The 21,035-nt window shown below is 38.2% G+C and overlaps 1 long non-coding RNA gene across 1 annotated transcript; it reads left to right on the top strand.

Annotated features, from left to right (window-relative positions):
- Positions 1-9,588: 9,588 nt before the first annotated feature.
- Positions 9,589-20,615, top strand: LOC103256414. Its single transcript, XR_504074.1, has 3 exons — positions 9,589-9,677; positions 19,966-20,125; positions 20,324-20,615. It is a non-coding gene; the product is annotated as an uncharacterized LOC103256414 (long non-coding RNA).
- The last annotated feature ends 420 nt before the right edge of the window (positions 20,616-21,035 follow it).

The raw sequence follows: 21,035 nt of genomic DNA, 5'->3' as shown, positions 1-21,035 counted from the left end.
CCACTTCGGACCCTGAGCGCCGGGCTCCTGCCCGCAGTTTCGGTATCGCGCGAGCCCGCGCGCCCGCGCGAGCTGGAGGCAGCGGAGTCGAATTGCTCTGGGCGCCCGACCCGGGAAAGGCGAACGCTCGCGGGCTCGAGGGTCACGCGGGCGACGGACCCACGCAGCCGACCGCAGCCCCGGGCCCTCCTCGGGCATCCGAGGCCTCTCCCGGAACATCCCTAAAAGATGTTCCCTTTGTTCATTCATTCCACAAATCTTTGTGCGATTTCAGATGCCCTCTGCTTGGGAAGAGCAATCCGGGCCTCACTTTGCAGACTCAACGCACTTTGCCTGTGCCCGGCAACGAAGCCGGAAAGGCGCTTCTCGACCGCTACTTAGCAAACACCGCCGTGGTTCTCTAGCCGTCCCTCCGAGTCCCGAATGGCCTGGAGCATGACGCCGCCTCCCTTCCCCTCATCTCTCCTGGCCACCCAAGAAAGCGTTCATGGCAAATAGTGACTAGGGCCACGCTCTGTCGTTCTCGCCTCCAAGCAGGCCTTATTATACCAAGTTCATTTCGCAAGGCTCCACCTTCTTGAACTTCACGCCGCGGCCGGGCCTCGGGGACCGTAGAGTCCCGGCCTTCAACACCTCCAGGCGGGAGGTGGGTCACGAATCGCGCCCTCGCGTGGCTGCAGCCCGGGCTCCGGGTGTCTCCGCCGGATTTTCCCGTCCAGCGAGGAGGCTTGGTGTCCCGCACCCCACAGCGGAACTTCCACTCTCGGCACCGTGGCTGCCCGACCCCCGGAAGTTGGAGCCTGGCTGGGAGGAAGCCGCTGAGACCCCGCCATACCAGAGGTTGATTTAGCTGGAAGAGGGATGGGAGGGCCGGAGGGTACATGTCACTTTGCGGCCATAGCCGTAGTTTTGCTGGCTGTGAAGCAGTACATTACATCTCCAAAATGATAGAGGACAGCGGGCCCCGCGTGAAAGTACCTCTCATGGGTAAAGAGACGGTGAGTTTGCTTTTGTTCAGCTTTTGCTTGTGAAGGAACCTTCCCTGCCTTACAATAGCTGAACCCATTCCACGGTAGGATTTCACATTTAATTAAAGCTTTTAAAATGAAGGTCAGTTCTGTGTGGCACTGAAAAGCTGTATAAATTTTGCCTAGGTTTTCAGTTTAAATGACCGTAACCACTGCCCAGAGATTTCTTGTACCTGGCACAATTTATTGGGATCAGAAATCCTTTTCTAAATGTCTCTGCCAAGAAATAATGAGTATGTGAGACAGCACTTGGAAGACTTTGGAATGGGTCTGTTACTCCCACTCAACGTTGTGTTTTTAAAGTAAAGCTGTTGAGGCTTAAGCTGAGATGAGAGGTTATTTGTTGGTCGCAGACAGAAAAACATCTCTTTAAGTTGATAGGAAAAATTATTTTTTGGATATTCATGGATTGTTCTTGTAAAGAGAGTGTTTTCAAAAAATTACCTTGCAGCTTCAGCTCAAAGAATAGGGTGTGGTTTTCATTCTGTTACATCTTACCTGTTTTGGATGGATGTTCAGCAAATATTATTCCATATTTTAGCATGTAAGTTATCCAGCTAAGTATTAATTTAAAAACAAGGTTCAGGTGTGCTACTCGTTTTTATTTTCTGGACTAGCATAATCTTAATCTTTTGTTTTTACAGGCTGGTATCGTGAGTATGGTATTGTATACCCACAACCTGAGATTCTTTAGAAGAAATTGTATTTCATTAACACATTGATTCTCAAAATTGAGAGATCATGAAAAACTTGAAGGCAATTTGTTTTCTTTAACCTACAAATGTTCTGCATAAATTGAGCTGCCATCTGCCCAGGCAAATGCAGGACACTGATCTGAAAGCATTAAGGAAGCAAAATAAATTTGTATTATCATCATTTGTGGTGTTATAGTTATCCTGGCTTGTCAGTGTTATAACCTTCGTTCTTCTTTTTCATATCTCAGTTCACTTCTTACAGCCAGTTCTTCCTTCAAGATATCTTTTACGTTCACATCTATTCCCAATACCACTAATAAACTACTTTAAAAAGAGACCCCCATCACTTTATTCCTGTCACACTGAACACCACTGCCACTTAATGTTGAATATAGCTACCAGTGCCTTGCCTCTTTACCACCTTATTCACAACTATGCCACCTATAGTGGCTCGGTTTTGCTTCCATGGTTAAATCTATATTTAGCCCAGCAGTTAAAGCCTTCCTGTGTCCCAACTCTATTCCTCTACTCTAGCCAACTAGGCCTTTTTATCCTTCTACATGCTCATCCCTGCCCCCTATTTGTTTGGTCTCTTTCCCTAACTAAAGATTCTTTAGCCACTTGTCATTTTTTATCCATCACCTCCTAAATCTAGCTTGAATCTCTCCTTCTTTAAAAATCCTATTTTAATCTTACTTTTTAAAGCTTTCTTGCTTCATATTCATGTTCTTCAACTACAGTGTACTTTCACCATGCTTGTGCATTTTGTACTTTTTAGAATGCAAATCTGATCCTGGCACCCCTGCTTGAAATCCTTGAAGACTTCTCATTGATTTTATGATAAAGACTTAATTGTGTCCTGCATGGGTCTAGTATGGTGTAACTTCTCCCATTTTTTTCCAGCCTCATTTCAAACCATTTTTCCTCTTGCACTCTATACCTTAGCCACTCTAATCTTCCAGTCCTCTATATTCCCTTTGTTCCATCATGCCACAGGACCTTTGCATAGGCTTTTCCCTTTGCCTGGAACTTCTTCACTTCCTCAAGCAACCCTTCCAAGGTTTTGCTAACCAGGTCAAATCTGCCTTTTATAAGCACTTGCAATACATTTCTCTCCCTATTGCGTGTCATGGTTAAGTTTTATATTGTTTGTGTGATTAATTAAAATCTGTCTTACCTACCCAGCAGTAAGCTCCATGAGAACATACATGATATCTGTGTTTCTCACCCTTATGTTCCCATTGCCAGCTATTCAGTGGATATTCAATAAATAATTGCTGAATTAATAAGTACATGCTAGACCGGGCATGGTGGCTCACGCCTGTAATCCCAGCACTTTGAGAGGATGAGGTGAGAGGATTGCCTGAGCCCATGGTTTTGACACCAGCCTGGGCAACTTGGTGAAACCTCATCTCTACAATAAAAACAAGAAAAATTAGCTCAGCATGATGGCGCATGCCCGTAGTTCCAGCTACTTGGAAGGTTGAGGTGGAAGGATTGCCTGAGCCCAGCAGGTTGAGGCTGTGGTGGCCGTGAGTGTGTCACTGCCCTCCAACCTGGGCTACAGAGTGAGACTCCGGCTCAAAAAAAAAAAAAATTTAAGTATATGCTGTGTTATAATAGTTTTCAGTTGTTTCACATTTGTAGTTTTTAGAAAAGTATGGTTGAAGAAGGATCTTAGATCTAGTTAATCATTTCCTAACATTTTTATTAGAGAACCTCTTTTATAGCTATACATACTCTTTCGAATTCTCTTAGAAAACTTAATTTACTTTGTTATTTCTCCTTAGCATATTATGAGGAAATAATTTTAGGTTTAAAATATTTACTATTAAAATTTTTTTTCTGACCGAGCACAGTGGCTGGCATCTATAACCACAGAACTTTGGAAGACCAAGGCAGGAGGATTGCTTGAGGCCAGGAGTTTGAGACCAGCCTGAGCAACATAGTGAGAGTCTGTCTCTACAAAAAAAAAACTAAAGAAATAGAATAGTAACCCTCCATCAAAAGATGGAAATGATAAAACATAAATAAATACATTTAAAAAAAATTTTCTGCCAAGCTTGGTGGCTCATCCTGTAATCCTAGCACTTTGGGAGGACTGCTTAACTCAGGGGTTTGAGACCAATCTGGGCAACATAGTGAGACTTTGTCTCTAAAAAAAAAAATAAAAAACTTAATGGTGGTGGGGGGGAAGTGGGCGTGTGCCTGTAGTTCTAGCTATTTGGGAGACTGAAGCAGAAGAATTGTCTGAGTCCAGGAGGTCGAGGCTGCGGTGAGTTGTGATCATGACACTGCACTCTAGCTTGGGTGACAGAGTGAGATCCCAATTAAAAAACAATAATAAAAAGAAAAGAAATATCATGTTTAGGGAACACAATTTAACCATGGTTATAGTATCAGAAATTGATAAAACCTGCATTATGATCTTATTTAATTATGTTTTGGTCACATAAAAGCTTTTTTATTTTTAACTTTAATATTTTAAAATAATTTTAAATATAGAAAAGGTCTTAGCCTGCCATTTGCAAATACTTCACAGACATTGCAGGTTTGCAGTCTTAGGCCACAAAAAGTTGAAAGCCAAAGTGAATGTCATTATATTTTCTCTTGAATGTGGATTTTTCTTTTTTTGAGGTGGAATCTCACTCTGTCTCCCAGGCAAGAGTGCAGTGGCATGCTCACAGTCACTCCAGCGTCGACCTGCTGGGCTCTGGCAATCCTTCTGCCTCAGCCTTCCAAGTACAGGTGCGGGGTACCTCGCCCAGCTAATTTTTATTTATTTATTGTAGAGACGAGGTCTGGCCAAGTTGCCCAGACTGGTCTCAAACCCGCAGGCTCAGGCAATCTACTCGCCTCAGCTTCCCAAAGTGCTGGGATTACAGGCTGCACCACTGAGCCTGGCCTGAATGTGGATTTTTAAGGAATTGACACATTTTGACAGTAGACTCTCAGCAAATAATTCAATGGGTAATACTTACGACTTTTTTATTTAAGTAACTCTCCTCATATCTTGTTTGTTCTTTATTTTCTAGGAGAGCATAGATTATCTGATTTAAGAACCCTGAAGACCCAATGCAGCATATATTTTATTTGTAAGCATGTTACTTTTTCAAACATGTAACTATATCCCAGCTAGTATATTTCACTGATCACTTCATTTCATCAATAAATTCATTGAATTCATCACTCTGGCTTATTTAATGTCCTTTCAAAGTACTAAAAGTCTCATGACCAACATTCTATTTCAGAGAGCTAAATATGATTTCATCTTTGATTGCTTAGATTAGAACGTTTATGTTTTACTCTGCCTCTCAAGATGCTTTATAAATCAAAAGTTCTTGGTGGCTCAGCCTGTAATCCCGTGCTTTGGGAGGCCGAGGTGAGTGAATTGCCTGACCCTGTGCGTTCAAGACCCACCTGGGCAACTTGGCGAGACCTCATCTCTACAATAAATCAAAAATTAGACGGGTGTGGTAGCGCGCACCTGTAGTTCCAGCTACTTGGAAGGCTGAGGCGGAAGGATCGCCGGAGCCCAGCCCATCGAGGCTGCAGTGGCTGGGAATGTGTCACTGCACTCCAACTCAAAAAAATCAATCAATCAATCAAAAATTCTTAGTAGTCAAATTTCACATCTCATCTTGGCAAAAAAAATTCTTATTTTACACTTACAAATTGAAGCTGATTTATTTATTTAGGGGAGGATATACTTGAGTTTGTTAGAAAAGCAGAGATTCACTTTACCAACCAGATGAAAACATTTCACTTCTCTACTACATTTCATTGCTACTATGTGTAATGTATGAAAGTACAAATCAGGCCAGGCATTGTGGCTCACACCTGTAACCTCTCCACTTTGGGAAGCTGAGGAGGGAGGTTTGCTTGAGGCCAGTTCAAGACCTACCTGGGTGACATAGTAAGCCTATCTCTAAAAAAAAAATTTTTTTTTTTTAAATTAGCCAGTTGTAGTGGCACACACCTATACTCCTAGCTACTTGGGAGGGTAGGAGGCAGGAAGATCTATTGAGCCCAGGAGATCAAAGCTGCAATGAACCATGATTGTGCCACTTTATTCCAGCCTGGGCAACAGAGACCCTGTCTCAAAAAAAAAAAAAAAGTACAAATCGCCAGGTAGGTATCTCTTATGTGCAAAACTTTCTTGGGGTGGGGGGTGGGTAGGGAAGGACTGAAAATAAGCTAGGTTTGTGGTTACTATACAATTTACATGGATTTCTTTTTTTTTTTTTTGAGTCGTAGTCTTACTCCGTCGCCCAGGCTGGAGTGCAGTGGCACGTTCGTAGCCACCACAGCCTCAACCTGCTGGGCTCAGGTGATACTTCCGCCTCAGCCTTCCAAGTAGCTGAAACTACAGGCATGCGCCACCATGCTCAGCTCATTTTTCTTGATTTATTGTAGAGATGAGGTCTCTCCAAGTTGCCCCGGCTAGTCTCAAACCCGTGGCTCAGGTAATCCTCTCACCTCAGCCTCCCAAAGTGTTGGGATTATAGGTGTGAACCACTGTACCAGGCCTAGATTTCTTTTTTTTAAATCCAATACATTCTGCGTGGAAGTTACATCTGTTCTCTAGATGTCGCTATTGATCTTCATAGGATTGTTATAGTCAATTTGGTAACAGTTCCAAAAACAAGAACCAAATTTAACACTCAGTAAGTTGAGATTTTGAGGGTTTTTTTTGCATAGTAATATCTGATAATCTTTTGTATTGAGAAGTTTTTTTTTTTTTTGAGTTGGAGTCTCACTCAGTCACCTGGACTGGAGTGCAGTGGCTGCTCCCGGCCACCGCAGCCTCGACCTGCTGGGCTCTGGCGATCCTTCCACCTCAGCCTTCCAAGTAGCTGGAACTACAGGTACGCGCTACCACGCCCAGCTAATGTTTCCTTCTTTACACATGCCTATCCTGGGTCAGAAAATAACAGAACCTCCCAATGATATTTTTCCCATGGCAGTCTTTTATGAGAATTATCCACAGTTTAAGAAGAAGATGTCTGGGACTGTATCAAAATATGTGACAGTAGTTGGAGAACTGTCTCAATTGGTCAGTGAGTGGAATCTACCGGAAGTCTCAAGGCTTGAGCAAGAACTGGACTGTTTTTAATGACCATTCTAGTGCTTTCCAGGCCAGTCCAATCTGATGAACACCTGCTATGCGTAAGGCACTGTGCCAAGTAGAGCAAGAGACACAAATACAAGTAGTCCTTTCTCATGAACCTGGAATTTATTCTAACAAGGATTTGAGACAAGAACACAAATTAATATTGTTTAAGGTAGATATATAATAAGAGCCATGGGAGAAGTATATTGTATAATCTCCTAGGTTCAGTTAATTGAGTATCTGTGAAGGCAACCTAGTCTTATTAGAAAGAGCACCGAGCTAGAAGCAGAAGATCCGGCTTACTATTTAATTTTTACTTACCATTTATTCTTATTTATTAATTAGACTTATAAATTATATAAATGTGCAAGTTAAATTCATCTGTTATACAATTAATTTTATAAATGAATTAATATTAATACTATTTATTGTTTTGATAAGATCTTGGTTTACTATTTACTGGCTTTGGGACTTGGAGTTGTTGATTTAAAATCTCTGAGATTTAATCTATTTGTAAAATAGGTATAATAATACCTACTTCATAGGATTGTTAGGAAGACTTTAAAAGATACAGTATATATTAAAATGCATTATCTAAGTTTTTTTATTGTTGAAGATCTGCTTAGCAGTCTGCAAAAGTGAATGTCTGCTGTATGTACATACTGCTGCTATGAGAATTTAGGAGTACAAAGATGAATAAGATACCATCTTATTCCTCAAAAAGCTTGTATTATACTAGGGGAGAAAGAAATTTAAACCAGGAATTACCCAGAATGTATTTATTAAAAATTGTGTATTTATTCTTACAGGTTTAAGCTTTAGTCACCTTAAAAGTACTCTCCGCTTGATGGCAATACACCTATCGAGATGCTTTTTCCACTGCTCAAAACAGTTTTTTAAATCTCGCCTATTTTAATGCCTTTTAGTGCTTCTGCCATTTTTTGTTTCACTGATTCCACACTGGCAAAACATTTCCTCTTGAAGACTTTTTTCATCTGGGGAAACAAAAAAGTCACTTGGGGTGAGATGGGGTGAATAGGGAGAGAGGGGCATGGGGATCATGCCATTTTGGGTCAAAAACTAATGAACAACCAGTACGGTGTGGGCAGGTGCACTTGTAAATCACTCATCATGAATGGACAAGCAAGTTGAAAGAATATCCAAAAAACAAAATTCACTGAAGCCGAACACAGCCTCTTACTACAATGCTAGCTGTACACTGATGCCATTGGGTTCCTAGAACACTTACCAAGCAGGGGAATCCTGTACTACAGGGAGTTCGTCTTCTAAAAAATAATTCTTTTTTTTTTTTTTCTGGGGTATCCCCATTATACAGAGAAGGGACAGCTGTTTTCCTCAAGAATGAGGAGCTTCTTAGAGAAAATGGCATTAGAACTGAGTCCTCCAAGCAGTGAAAAAGGAGAAACATTCCCAGCAGAGAGAATGAAGGCATGGAGATGTGAAAAAAAATATATGTATATGTACATACGTGTATTAAATACATATTTTTAAAAATGTATGTTTTTTCTCTCTATATAAAATATATATTGGAACAGTTCAATGCATATATACATTGGAGAATAGCTCAATGTAGCTAGTGCAGAGTACAAGATGAGGAATAGTCTTAGATAAACTAGAATGACTGACTGAGATTAGGTTATGGCCATTAAAAGGAGATTGGTCTTTAATTTTAAAATGATGGGAACTACTGTAGGATTTTAGAAGAAAAGTGACTTAATCAGATCCTGGCCTTGGGAAATTTATAGTCTAGTTGAGAAAAAAAACTAAAGCATAAGAAAAAATTTTATAGTATTTCAAGGTGATATTTAATTAAGTCAAAATTATAATACTGTGATAGGATTTGAGGTTATTAAGAATGAATAGAATTTGAGGAGGACTTTAATCAGGATAACAGAAAAGGAAAGATACAAAAGTATTCATGAAATAGTAAAAAGTCTGACCTGTTGGGAGTGGGTATGGAAGAGAAATAGGAGATGAAATGGAATTGGTAAACAGGCACCAGTTTATAAGCTTGTGAAGAAAGCCTGTATGAGGAATTTATGTTTACCGATAGACTAGATCCAGAATAGGATCTTATGTAAAATGCTGAGCTGATGAAAGCAATATTTTAGGAAATTTAATCTAGTAAGAATGCTTTAGAGATAAAAAAAAAAAACTGAAGTCAGAGAGGCTTGTAGACATAGTGATAGTAGTAAAAATATGCAGCAAGAGGCAAATCTGAGAAACATTTCAAAGGAAGAAAGCAATTAAATGATAGATTGGATATAAAGATAGAACAAATCAGAGATAATTCCAAAGTTCCTGAGAAATAACATAATATGTCACTGATAAATAAGGAATAAGAATCCTTTGCGAAATAGCCATTTCTAAGCCACTTACAAGAAGCATACTTCCTTAATAATTTCTTTAATTATTTCTTAATAATTTATTTCATAATTCCTTAATAATTTCTTTCTTCCCCCACTGCAATTCTACTTTATTTTATAAAATAAAGTCAGCCTAGTATATTAGAAATAACACAGGCTTTGGAGTCAGACTGTCCTGGCTTATATCCTGTCTCTACCTACCAAAGTTTCTTTCGGAAAATTACTTTGCCCAAGCATCAAGGGATAATGATTTCAAACTTTCAGATTGTCATGAGGATTCAATTAGATATTAAAATGTTTCACATAGAATAGGTGCTTTGTAAATGTTGGTTCTGTTCCTGTAAGCATAATTTTTTTTTTTTTAACAGAGTCAGAGACCTGGCCTTTCTTTCCACATGCCCCTCCTAGCATAATTTTTTAATACATGATACAACCAAAGGAAAGAAATCCACAGGTAGGTCCTCTGGTTATAACAAAGGTCTTTACTGGGATTTATGAGTGTAATTGTTGGGTTTTTTTAATTATTTCAAAATGTTTATCAAGACTTTCTCTGAAAATACCACCATCTTGAAAATCATAAAGATGCTATTTACTTTATATTTATGTAAAATGCTTCTGTCACCTCTGTTTTAATTTTGTCACGGTGTTCTTAAATTTTCACAAAGAATCCTCAGTTCTTTAGGCTGATTTTATAATTTTTAATTGTATTAAATTATAATTCTTAAATAGATAATGTGTTTGGTAAAAGAGATGTATAGTAAAAACTGAGTCTGTTGATAGTTTCATATGTATCCTGACAGTTATTCCATGTATATGTAAGTCTGTGTATGAGTGTGTGTGTACGTCTTTCTTTTTAAGTTCCCATGGTACCATATTGTACATAGAGTTCTGCATTTTGTTTGTTCATTTAACCATGCATCTCAAAGACCATTCCAGATCAGAACCTAAAAACTCCCTATTTTTTTTTTCAAGTTAAAATATTTTATTCTACCTGATCTCCAGACTTGTTACAAGCTACAGTGATTATGGCAGAGTAATATTGGCAAAATAATAAACAAAAAGGACACAGCTGGGCATGGTGACTCATGACTGGAATCCCAGCATTTTGGGATGCTGAGGCGGGAGGACTGCTTGAGGACAGGAGTTACTGACCAGCCTAGGCATCATACAAAAAAAATTATCCGGATGTGGTCCCAGCTACTTAGGAGGCTCAGGCAGAGGAGTCACTGAGCCCAGGAGGTTGAGGCTGCGGTGAGCCATGATGGTGCCACTGCACTTCAGCCGAAATGACAGAGTGAGACCCTGGCTAGAGCATAATCTTGTGCTCTTTCTTGTCCAAACATGATGAAAAAAATCCAGTTGTGAGAAAGAATATTTTTGGAGTATTGCCTTGGGTCATGGAGTCTACCCATTCCCCTAGCTGTTCTAAATATTACCCTGGGTTCAGCCCTGCATATTGGCCAGCACTGTTTTGGTCCTTCATAGAACTATAACTTCTCAATTATCCTTTGGAGATATTCTCACCCTAGCTGGCATTTCAAGGCTCTTGTTTCCCAGGCTGATTTCAAACTCTGAGCCTCAAGTGATCATCCCATCTTGCCTCCCACAGTGCTGGGATTAAAAAAAAACTCCCTATTTTTAACCACTAAATAGTATCCTTTGTAAAGATGTATTATAATCTATCTAACTTGACCAACTTGCTTTAAACAACACTACTAACAATAGTTTTTAGTTGTTTTATGGGCCTCATAGAAGTATTTCTATACTTATTACAATAAAATGAGTTTTCTGCTTCTGTTAAATAAAAACAACATTTTGTCCTTAACTATTTAAATCGAAAATGATAGAATCAAAATCACTATCCAATTTTAGTGTCTTTATTTGTATCTCTACCATATGGAAAGCAGTTACAAAAAGTTATTGTAGTTCCCTGCCTGAGACTTTATTTTTTGTTCATGTTAAGAGATAAAGAGATACTTTAAAAATATAAACTCTATTTGTGATTCACTTTATATTTTTAAAATTTATCTTTTGAAATTTATCTTGTCCAGGGTATTGGGGTTTTACAGTGAGCAGTTGATTTGGATTTTCCCATCATAAAGGGTTTATTTGGCAACATATTTTAAATAGTCTGTAAAGGGAACTTTGGTTTAATAGTGACTAGATGCCAGGGGTCTGACCCCTAGAGATTATAGCATTCCTTGGCTTGACCTTAGATAATAATATATCATGAAGTAATGAAATGAGATTTTTGAGTAGAGATGGGGTTTGCTTTATTGACTAGTAAGTGTATCATGGTAAGAAAAAAATACTCATATATTGCTAAAAATTAACTTATAGATTGTTGCCATTCTAACCAGTTATTCTACAGGCTAACAGAAATTTGATTTAAAAAGAATTTTACTAGAAGCAAAATGCAGTGTACTACCATTGAAACATATCCATATCCTCAGAAGAGATTAATTTGATTTGTAATGAAGATTTTTCATATCATAAAGAGATATCAGGAAATGAGCAAATTCACCCCCATATACGTCTCACCCATGTTGTCATATCACAGTTTTCATCTAGAGAAAGGAACTAGTCTGTTTTATCTTTCCTGACCTTGTGTAAAATATCTCAAGTCATCCTGATAATGACACATAATAAAGTCTCAATAAATATTTATTAGAAAAATTAGGAGGAAGAGTTCTATTTGAAATAATATAGAATAGTGGCTAAAAGTTTGGGCCTTTGATGGCTTAGGTTTGAAAATGATTCTTAACCACTCTAAGCCTCAGTCTGTCTGTAAAGTGGGAAAAAGATAACAGTACTTACCCCAAAGATTGTTGTAAGGGTGCAATGTAAAGCACTTCATATGGTACCCAGGAGTTACGACTTTCAACAAATATTAATTGCCACCATTATGAGTATTATTACTTGATGATACATTCTACTTTCTTTTCTTTCTCTCTCTCTCTCTCTTTTTTTTTTTTTTTTTTTGACAAATCCTTCACTACATTTTATTTTCTCAATCCAGGACATGTTTTTTAGTTCACTGATAGCCTTGGATCTTTCTCTAATTTCAGAAAGATTTTTTGTTTTATTTTTTTCTTCTCATTACAATTATAAGAAATTAGGGCACATAGAACTGACAATTTTACTTTGATCAGTTAAGTATGAAAATGATCCTTTTTCTCTAAACTAATATTTAGCCAGTATTTTAGAAACAGGGTTGATCAACAAAAGACCTACTGCAAAGCTAAACTTTATGTTAACTGGTCACTAAGAAACAGCACACTGACTCAGATATGTTTGCCACTCAGTGGAATTGGGTCCTGCATACTTTATATCATTTTTCCTAGATAAGCTCCTTATAGTCCCACAACACTGTCCTCTTGAACTGCTAGATTAGACTCATTTTTATTGTATCAGCATGTTGAAGACTTCGGCCAATTCTATTTTGCTGTCCTAACTTGTTGGTTTGTTATGCACTGACTGTTTACTACATTAATATGATAGTGGATAGCACTTTAGGTTAAACTAAAGCAAAAAATAGAGGCTATCTTTAATTGCCGATTTCAACTATAATTTGTATAGTAGTTTAAAATGCAGCCATAAGGAACAAATTCATGGTCTTTGTAGCAACCTGGATGCAGCTGGAAACCGTCATACTAAACACAGGAACAACTGAATACTGCATGCTCACATTCATAAGTGGCTCCTGAAAACTTCACACTAGCACAAAGGTGGGATTGGCAGAAGGAGAGAGGAAGGAGGAGGACACGTGGCAGCACACACTGGATACCTGTTCCACTATTGGGGGAAACAGGACCGGCTTCTAGCCCAAACTTAACCTACATGCAGCCTACTTATGTAGTAAACCCCTGCTTATACCCTACAACTCTAAAATGAAATATACATATGAGAGGAGACCCCTAAAAAACAGAATTATCTTTTGAGGGGTGAACCCTTTGTAGTTCACTTGGAGTTTGTTCCTCTAGATCAAATGTTGAACCAAAGTTTTGAGAAGATAGCGTCACGATTTGCAGAAGAAAAGCCCCAAGTTGTGGCAAACAAGTGACTGGTTCTTCCACCATGACAGGGCGCCTGCCCACACCATGTTGAGTGTTTTGCAGTTTTTGACTAGAATCAGCATGATCCCCATGCCACCCTCCCTGTTCATCTGATCTCATACCAAGCAACTTTTTTTGTTTGTTTCCTGGATAAAAAAAGTCTTCAAAGGAGAATGTTTTGCTGATGTGGAAGAAGTGAAACAACATGGCCAGCCTCGGTGACTCAGCCTGTAATCCCAGCACTTTGGAGCTGAGGCGAGTGGATTGCCTAAATCCGAGGGTTCGAGACCCAGCCGGGCAACTTGGCGAGACCTCATCTCTACAATAAATCAAAAATTAGCTGGGGCGTGGTAGAGCGGGATGTAGTTTTGGCTACTTGGAAGGCTGAGTCGGAAGGATGGCTGGAGCCCAGCAGGTCGAGGCTGCAGTGTCTGGGAGCGTGCCACTGCACTCCAGTGTGGGCGACAGAGTGAGACTCCAACTCAAAAACAAACAAAAACAGAAGCATTAAAAGACATCAAAATTGAGTTCAGAAACCAAGAAGAAATGTCTTGATGAGTGTATTGCATCAAACGGAGGATACTTTGAAGGTGACTGAAGTTTAAACATTTAAGAATAAATAAGCAATTTTTTATAAATAACTTCTGAGATGTTGGGGGGGCATTCCCTCCTCATGTGTCATAATGAAATTTTTTTCCTTGCTGTACTTCATCAGAGTTTTGACAGAAGAAAACAGAAAAGTAGTCAGCCAGAAGCAGTGGAAGAATCTCTCAATTTCAGAAAAGAAGAATGGTTTTCTCATTGATGTCTTGTGAATGAATGTTAGTTTATTTTGAAAACTTGGCCTCCAGAGAAAGTATTATTGCTTTTCTTTTCCTATGATTTGATTAGACCTACACAAATGTTAGTATTCAGTGCAAGATTTTTGAGTCCTGTCTTAAGTAGACAATATTTTCTGTTTTGCTCTTTACTCATTATATGACAGTGTACTTTTCTCTCATAGTAGTTAGTGGCAGGCTTATGAAAAATTTAATAAGAGAAACCAAAAAGTTAATTATGTAATTCAGTTATATTTCTGACAAATAAATACTACCATGTAGCACATATCTGCTATGTAATTGGAAGCCTTTCTGCTGCTTTTTTCTCCTCTTACTCTAGTTAGTGCCCTGAAATCTCAATATAATGTTTGCCACTGTCTGTCAAGTTGATGAGTCAAGTAGCCATGAGGGAAATAGTTCAAAATGAAGTCAAAGGATAATATGGGATCAAGGCAGACAAAAAGATCCTGCTTCTCCAAGGACTGATAGAAAAGAAAGAAACTCAGCTTGTAACTACAGGTTTCTTTTCATGAGGTGATAGTCTAGCTAGAACATGGCCCTGAACCATGAGTTGAAGTAGAGTTCAAAAGCAAGCAAAAATCATCTCCTCACAAGGGCTCAGAAGTAGGCAAGATTGTCCACTCAAAAGGGCTCAAAATAGGCAAAATAATAGTCTACTCAGGTCTGGGCCAAGTCCTAAGGGAGAGCTCAGAGTCAAGCCAGGGAATCTAAATACCAGTACCAAATCTCAAGGTGTAGAAGTAGATTCTCTTTTTTATGCCTGACACATAAAAATTGTACAGATTTATGGGATACAGTGTGATGTTTTGATATATGTATACATTGTATATGATCAAATTAGGGTAATTAACGTATCTATAACTATAAACATTTATCATTTATTTGTGATGAGAACATTCAAAAACCTCTTTTCTAGCTATTTGGAAACAGAATACATTATTGTTAACTCTAGTCATCCTATTGTGTAATAGAACACCAGAACATATTCCTCCTATCTAATTATAGCTTGTACTCATTGACCAATCTCTCACCACCCCGAATCCCTATCTTCTGTTAATTACTCCCCGTCTTCTGGTAACCACTTTCTACTTCTCTCTACTTCTGTAAGAACAACTCTTTACATTCCGTATATGAGTGAGATCATGCAGTATTTGTCTTTCTGTGTCTGGCTTATTTCACTTACTATCCTCCAACTTCATCCAAATGACAGGATTTTGCTCTTTTTTTAATGGATGGATAGTAAATATTTTATTGTGTATATATACCTCATTTTCCTTATCCACTCATCTGTTGATGGACATTTAGGTTGATTTCATATCTTGTCTATTGTGAATAATACTGCAGTTAACTCATTCATGATTATGGACATGAATTTACATCATTCCAAATTCTGTTCCTGGTTGCCGCTGATGTGAATTTATGTCTTTGCAAATTTTGTTTCTGAATGCTGCAATTTGTCATATGTATGTGTTATTATATTTTGCTTGAAAATGAATAGTGAGGTAAGGAGAGAGAAAGTTAATTGGACAGTTATCTGAAATCGACTGCACATTGTTGTTATTGATTTACGTAGTTGGTAAAAATTGCAAGTTGGTCATTTATTTTGTTGCAATTAGTGTTGAATACTTGTATTTTGATATTTCAGGACTTTGATACTTAAAGGTTAAAAATAATTGACCATAATTAGCTGGGTGCGGTGGCTCACATATGTAATTCCAGCACTTTGGGAGGTGGAGGCGAGAGGATTGTTGGAGCTCAGGGGTTTGAGATTAGCCTGAGCAACATGGCAAGACCTCATCTCTACAATAAATAAAGAAATTAGCCGGTCATGATGGTTCATGCCTGTAGTCCCAGCTACTTGGAAGGCAGAGGTGGAAGGATCACCTGAGCCCAGCAGGTTGAGGCTGCGGTGGGTGAGCATGCCACTGCACTCTAGCATGGGTGACAGAGTGAGACACCGACTCAAAAAAAAAAAAAAATTACCATCATTATAGAAAAATGAAGAAATATATGTTGATGAGATTTCCGAGGTTGTAAGTGAACTTATTAGTGAGTGAGTCAGATAGTGATGTAATGATGCAATGTAAATGAAGAAATATATATATATTTGGTTTATAATCCTAATAGAAATACAAAGTACAGAATGCTAGTTAGAGTGCTAACTAAGGCAAATACTGGGTATGTCTGCAACTTTCAGCTGTACTGTGAAAGAAAGGTGACAATTTAGAAAATACCATTCCACTTGTGCTTAACAACAGAAGTTTTTGTCAACCAGCTTCAGATTTTTCTTATTTTCACCCACTCTCAGTATTAGGAAGGTGAAAAATTTGCCGATTGTGAATGTGTTAATATAGGAGTGCAGATATCTTTTACTGATTTCATTTCCTATGGATATATACTTAGTAGTGGGATTGCTGCATCATATGGTAGTTCTATTTTTAATTTTTGAGGGAAATTTCATACTGTTTTCCATAATGGCTGTACTAATCTACATTCCCACCAGCAGCATGTAAGGGTTCCTGTTTCTCCACATCATCACCAACACTTGTTATCTTTAATGGGAAACTGCCAAGAGTCAAGATCCAAGTGAAGGTAACTAGAAAGGAAGCAATTAGGAAGGGCACAGACTGATTATGGCAAGTAATTTTTGACCGTCTTCACACCAGTTTTGTGGGCTTATGGTTATTTAGGTATCTTGGGTTTATGACTTATGGTTACTTGCTTAAAAATACAGAGACAAATCTTCTGGAAATTGAGTAGATTTAAGGTGATAAAAGAATGACCACAAGGGGAGGAAATGAAACATTTTCCCTATAAGAGAAGGGACAACAGAGATCTTAGATGGGATTTCTTAATGTTTTAAGCTTATGCCAGGTTAGTTGAGATACATATGAAATTGTGTGGTATGTACTTGCTAAGAACTTTGTACCCTAGCAGGGTGCAGTGGCTCACGGCTGTAATCCTAACACTGTGGAGGCAGAGGTGAGAGGATTGCTTGAGCCCAGGGGTTTGAGACCAGCCTGGGCAACTTGGTGAGAACCTTGTCTTTACAATAAATTAATAAATAAATTTTAATAAATTTTTAAAAATTAGCTGGACATGGTGGTGCATGCCTGTAATTACAGCTACTTGGAAGGCTGAGACAGAAGGATCACCTGAGTCCAGCAGGTTGAGACTGCAGTGGCTGTGAGTGTGCCACTACACTCCAGCCTGGGCGACAGTGAGACTCCGACTCAAAAAAAAAAAAAAAAATTGCACCCTGAAATTTCATATTATAGTAGAAAATAGTGGAACATTTGAATAGATATTCTAAATAGGCTGTATTCCATGGCTGTTCTGTGGGAAAGTACCACAAAAGGAAAAAAAAAGTAAGGAAAATCTTATGAATTGGGGGTCTGAGTCCTAGAAGAAAAGTTTCTCCCTTTTTGGTCCCTTAAGGATAATGGTAGTGAAATATTAGCCCAGAGGAACAATAATAGGAATCCCTCTCAGAGAATTCTCTACTTGAGAGCTACCTGGGAAGTTTCCCATATTTTCATTGTCCCTATTCAGTGTGAACAAAAGAGTTCTTAAACATTGTATATGGTTGTGTAAGCTACGAAAAAGATAATGTATGTGAAAGAATCTTGTACTATAGATGTGTTAGAGCCCTCCAAAAGATAATGTATGTGAAAGAATCTTGTACTATAGGTGTGTTGAGCCCTCCAAGTCTCTTGCCAGCCTTTCAAATCAAGCCATTTCTTTCTGTACTTTCCATATTCCTGTTAATAGTGTCACTGTTTTCAGTCTCTCATACTAATTCCAACTTTTATTGATTCTTCAGCGCCTTTTGCAAGTGTCACCTCCTTTATGAAGTCTTTCCTGATTTCTCAACAACCTGGTACACTTTCTCTTCCTTTTGTCTCCTCTTCCCCAATTGCACTGATTTTCAGCCTTGTTTTGTTTTTTGCATACATATATTTCTGTTGTAATACCACATATTTATTCCCGAAAAAGCTCATGTTCTATAAAAGCATGCACTACAAATAAACAAGGGCTATAAGGAAAAAAAGGTTATAAGCAGACCACTTAAAATCTGTATAACTAAAAAAAATTATATAACTTTTAAATTGGAGCCCTGATAAAAATAAGGGCCCTAATAAAACAAAAAAACAAAAAAAAAACCTACTAAAAAAAAAATACTAGCACAGTTAAATTTCCACTGGCATTTGCACCTAGAAATAGGGTTAGTCCTCTGCAGCCTTCTTCCTGGGACTCGCGTTTTCTTCTTCAAATTATAAAATCTTGGCCAGGCACTGTGGCTCACACTGGTAATCCCAGTACTTTGGGAAGCAGAGTGGGAGGATTGCTTGAGTCCAGGAATTCGAGAACAGACTGAGCAACATAATGAGACCTGGTCTCTACAAAAAATTCAAAAAAGTTAGCCAGCCATGGTGGCACATGCCTATATTCTCAGCTACTTGGGAGGCTGAGGTGGAAGGATCACCTGACCCCAGGAGGTCTAGGCTGCAGTGAGCAGTGATAATGCCACTACACTCCAGCCTGGCTCGAGAGTGAGACCTCGACTCAAAAAAAGAAAAGAAAAAGAAGATTTTGAAAATATGTGCTTCTCATTGAGACTATTTCATCAAAATTAAAAATACCATATGGAGATAGCCTTCTCCATTAATTAGTGTTTGGCTGTTATTTGGCTTTGTTTTGTTTTTTAACACAGTGCAATACATTTGCATCCTTTTTATTTGTACTTACCCTTTCCCCAGCTAGCTTAACATAGTGGAAGTACAACAGTTCTTGAAGCTACAAAACCAGATACTTTTGGAAAACACTTCTGTAGGATTTTATTTATTTATTTTAATATATAAGTCTTCCTCTTTAATCATGAGAAAGTCTGCCCATGCTGGAAAGATTACAAAGGAACTGATACGTGTTAAGCTGACACCATTTCCATATTTATCATTCTCACAGAGCAAAAGTACATTAAAGAAACATGCTTTATAGCAGAATCGTTTACATTACTTTCATCATCCTTCGCTCCATTGTCTGTGAACTCACTGAGGACAGGAATTGTCTCTAATTCATCAGTGTGACCCCAGAAGTGCCTGGCATATAGTGCCTTATGGGGGCTTATAAAGTGTTTGTTGGCTTGAATTCATTAATTTTGTCTGCTGCATAATAAATAAAAATCAGAACTATATGGAAGACCCTTAATATGAGTGTTGACATAACCTAAACATGATATCTTCTGACTCCCCTTCCTATCAGTACCTGCCTCTTAATATCATAGAACTCAATGTAGACATTACGTGCTCGTATCTTGTCAACCATACTGAGACTGATTGTTACTTCTGACGCTTCTTGGAGATTAAGCCCAGTCCTAGGTAAAATTCTAACTTGTCTCCATTTCACTGTTCGATCACTAAAACTAAGAGAAGGCAGTATGATTTTGCAGGCAGCAGGATTTTGCAGGTCAACCGCTCAGTTCTGTTGTGTGCTTTACTGATTGAAGTGGTGGAAATAGTACTCTATATATTTCTTCTGAAAATTACAACTTGGGCTAGAAAATAAAATAGGAACTATCCATTATTAAATTCACTTTTGTCCTAAAGCAATTACAATGGGAATATCTTATTTATTTATTTATTTATTATCTCTGGCAAAGGGCATTTAATTTTCTGTAGTTGAGACGGTTGTTCAATGTATGACCTATACATTATCATAATAGTGATCTTAGTTATGAACTCAGATGTATCACTACCATTCAATAATTATTAGATATAAGGCATTGTTCAACAGATCAACAGATCACTCAGGTGAAGGAGAGATAAACAACAGTTCTGTCTTTCCTCAGAATGTAAAGAGACTTCTACAGAATACCGAAGTAACAGAGTTTGATACTGCCTGCCTGGCGATGCATTATGCATTACATTATGAGTGACAGCAGCAGGAATAGCCTGTCAGGACTAATGGTGGACCTCAGGAGTAAAGGCATTTCTGAGAAGTATCAAAAGGTAACCACATTTTTAAGTCCTGCAAACAGGAACCAATTCTCATATATTCTTAGCTCTAATAAGTGATCAATCATACTGTTTTTATTTATAGAAATGTATAATTCTGTCTTCTCGTGTCATTTGCTTTAAAAGTTATTTTCTTATGAAATGAGCTTCCTAATCCCTAAGCAATAAAAAGTTGCTTCTCTTTTTTTATAGTTCGTGCCTGCAATTGTTGATTTTGGTGGTAAACAAGTCAGAGGAAGTGACCTCTTCAATTGTTGATTTGGTGGTAAACAAGTCAGAGGAAGTGACCTCTTCAGCACCAAAGTTGCTGTGGCTATCACTAAACAGTTCCTCAGAGGACTGAAGGTGTAAACATCTTCTCTGGGCTTTCCTAAGTGAGAAATAATTGAAGCCCCTGAGGCTGAAAGTGGATGAATGTGATCTTCAAAGTACCTTCAAGACTGTGGTTGATTTAGTACTGTCAAGTAAATGAAATTGAAAAGTACATCCTCTTGAACGTTGCATCTTTTAGTGCTTTTTATATTGGAGCAGTGTCAGCGTTGGGACAAATAGCTGAGCTAGAAGTAACTGAAGTATTTCCAGGAAATACTCAAGAATAAAAAACAATCAGTTCTGTTAGTAACAGATATTCTACTCCATTTGTTTATAATTTAGGATTTGTTAGGTAGTTTTTCTTTGAAGGAAATTGCAGATGGAGCAAACATTTGTTGCTCTTTTAAAGAAACCAACATATTTTCTTAAAATGGTCAAAAATTAGCTCTAATCTGCTAGCCTTCCTTATGTTTTCTGAAGTTTTTCTATTTTCCTGGGTGTTTACAATCTTCTTGTATACATGGTCCTTTCCTCTTCATTGCTCTACCTATCTCTTTACTTTTTCACAAAAGGGTGAGAGTTAGTGATCACA

This window comes from Carlito syrichta, unplaced genomic scaffold (assembly GCF_000164805.1).
Source record: "Carlito syrichta isolate Samal-C Ts95f unplaced genomic scaffold, Tarsius_syrichta-2.0.1 Scaffold289400, whole genome shotgun sequence".
Lineage (NCBI taxonomy): Eukaryota > Metazoa > Chordata > Mammalia > Primates > Tarsiidae > Carlito > Carlito syrichta.
The sequence above is the reverse complement of the archived record's forward strand: the minus strand, read 5'-3'. Positions and strand labels throughout refer to the sequence as shown.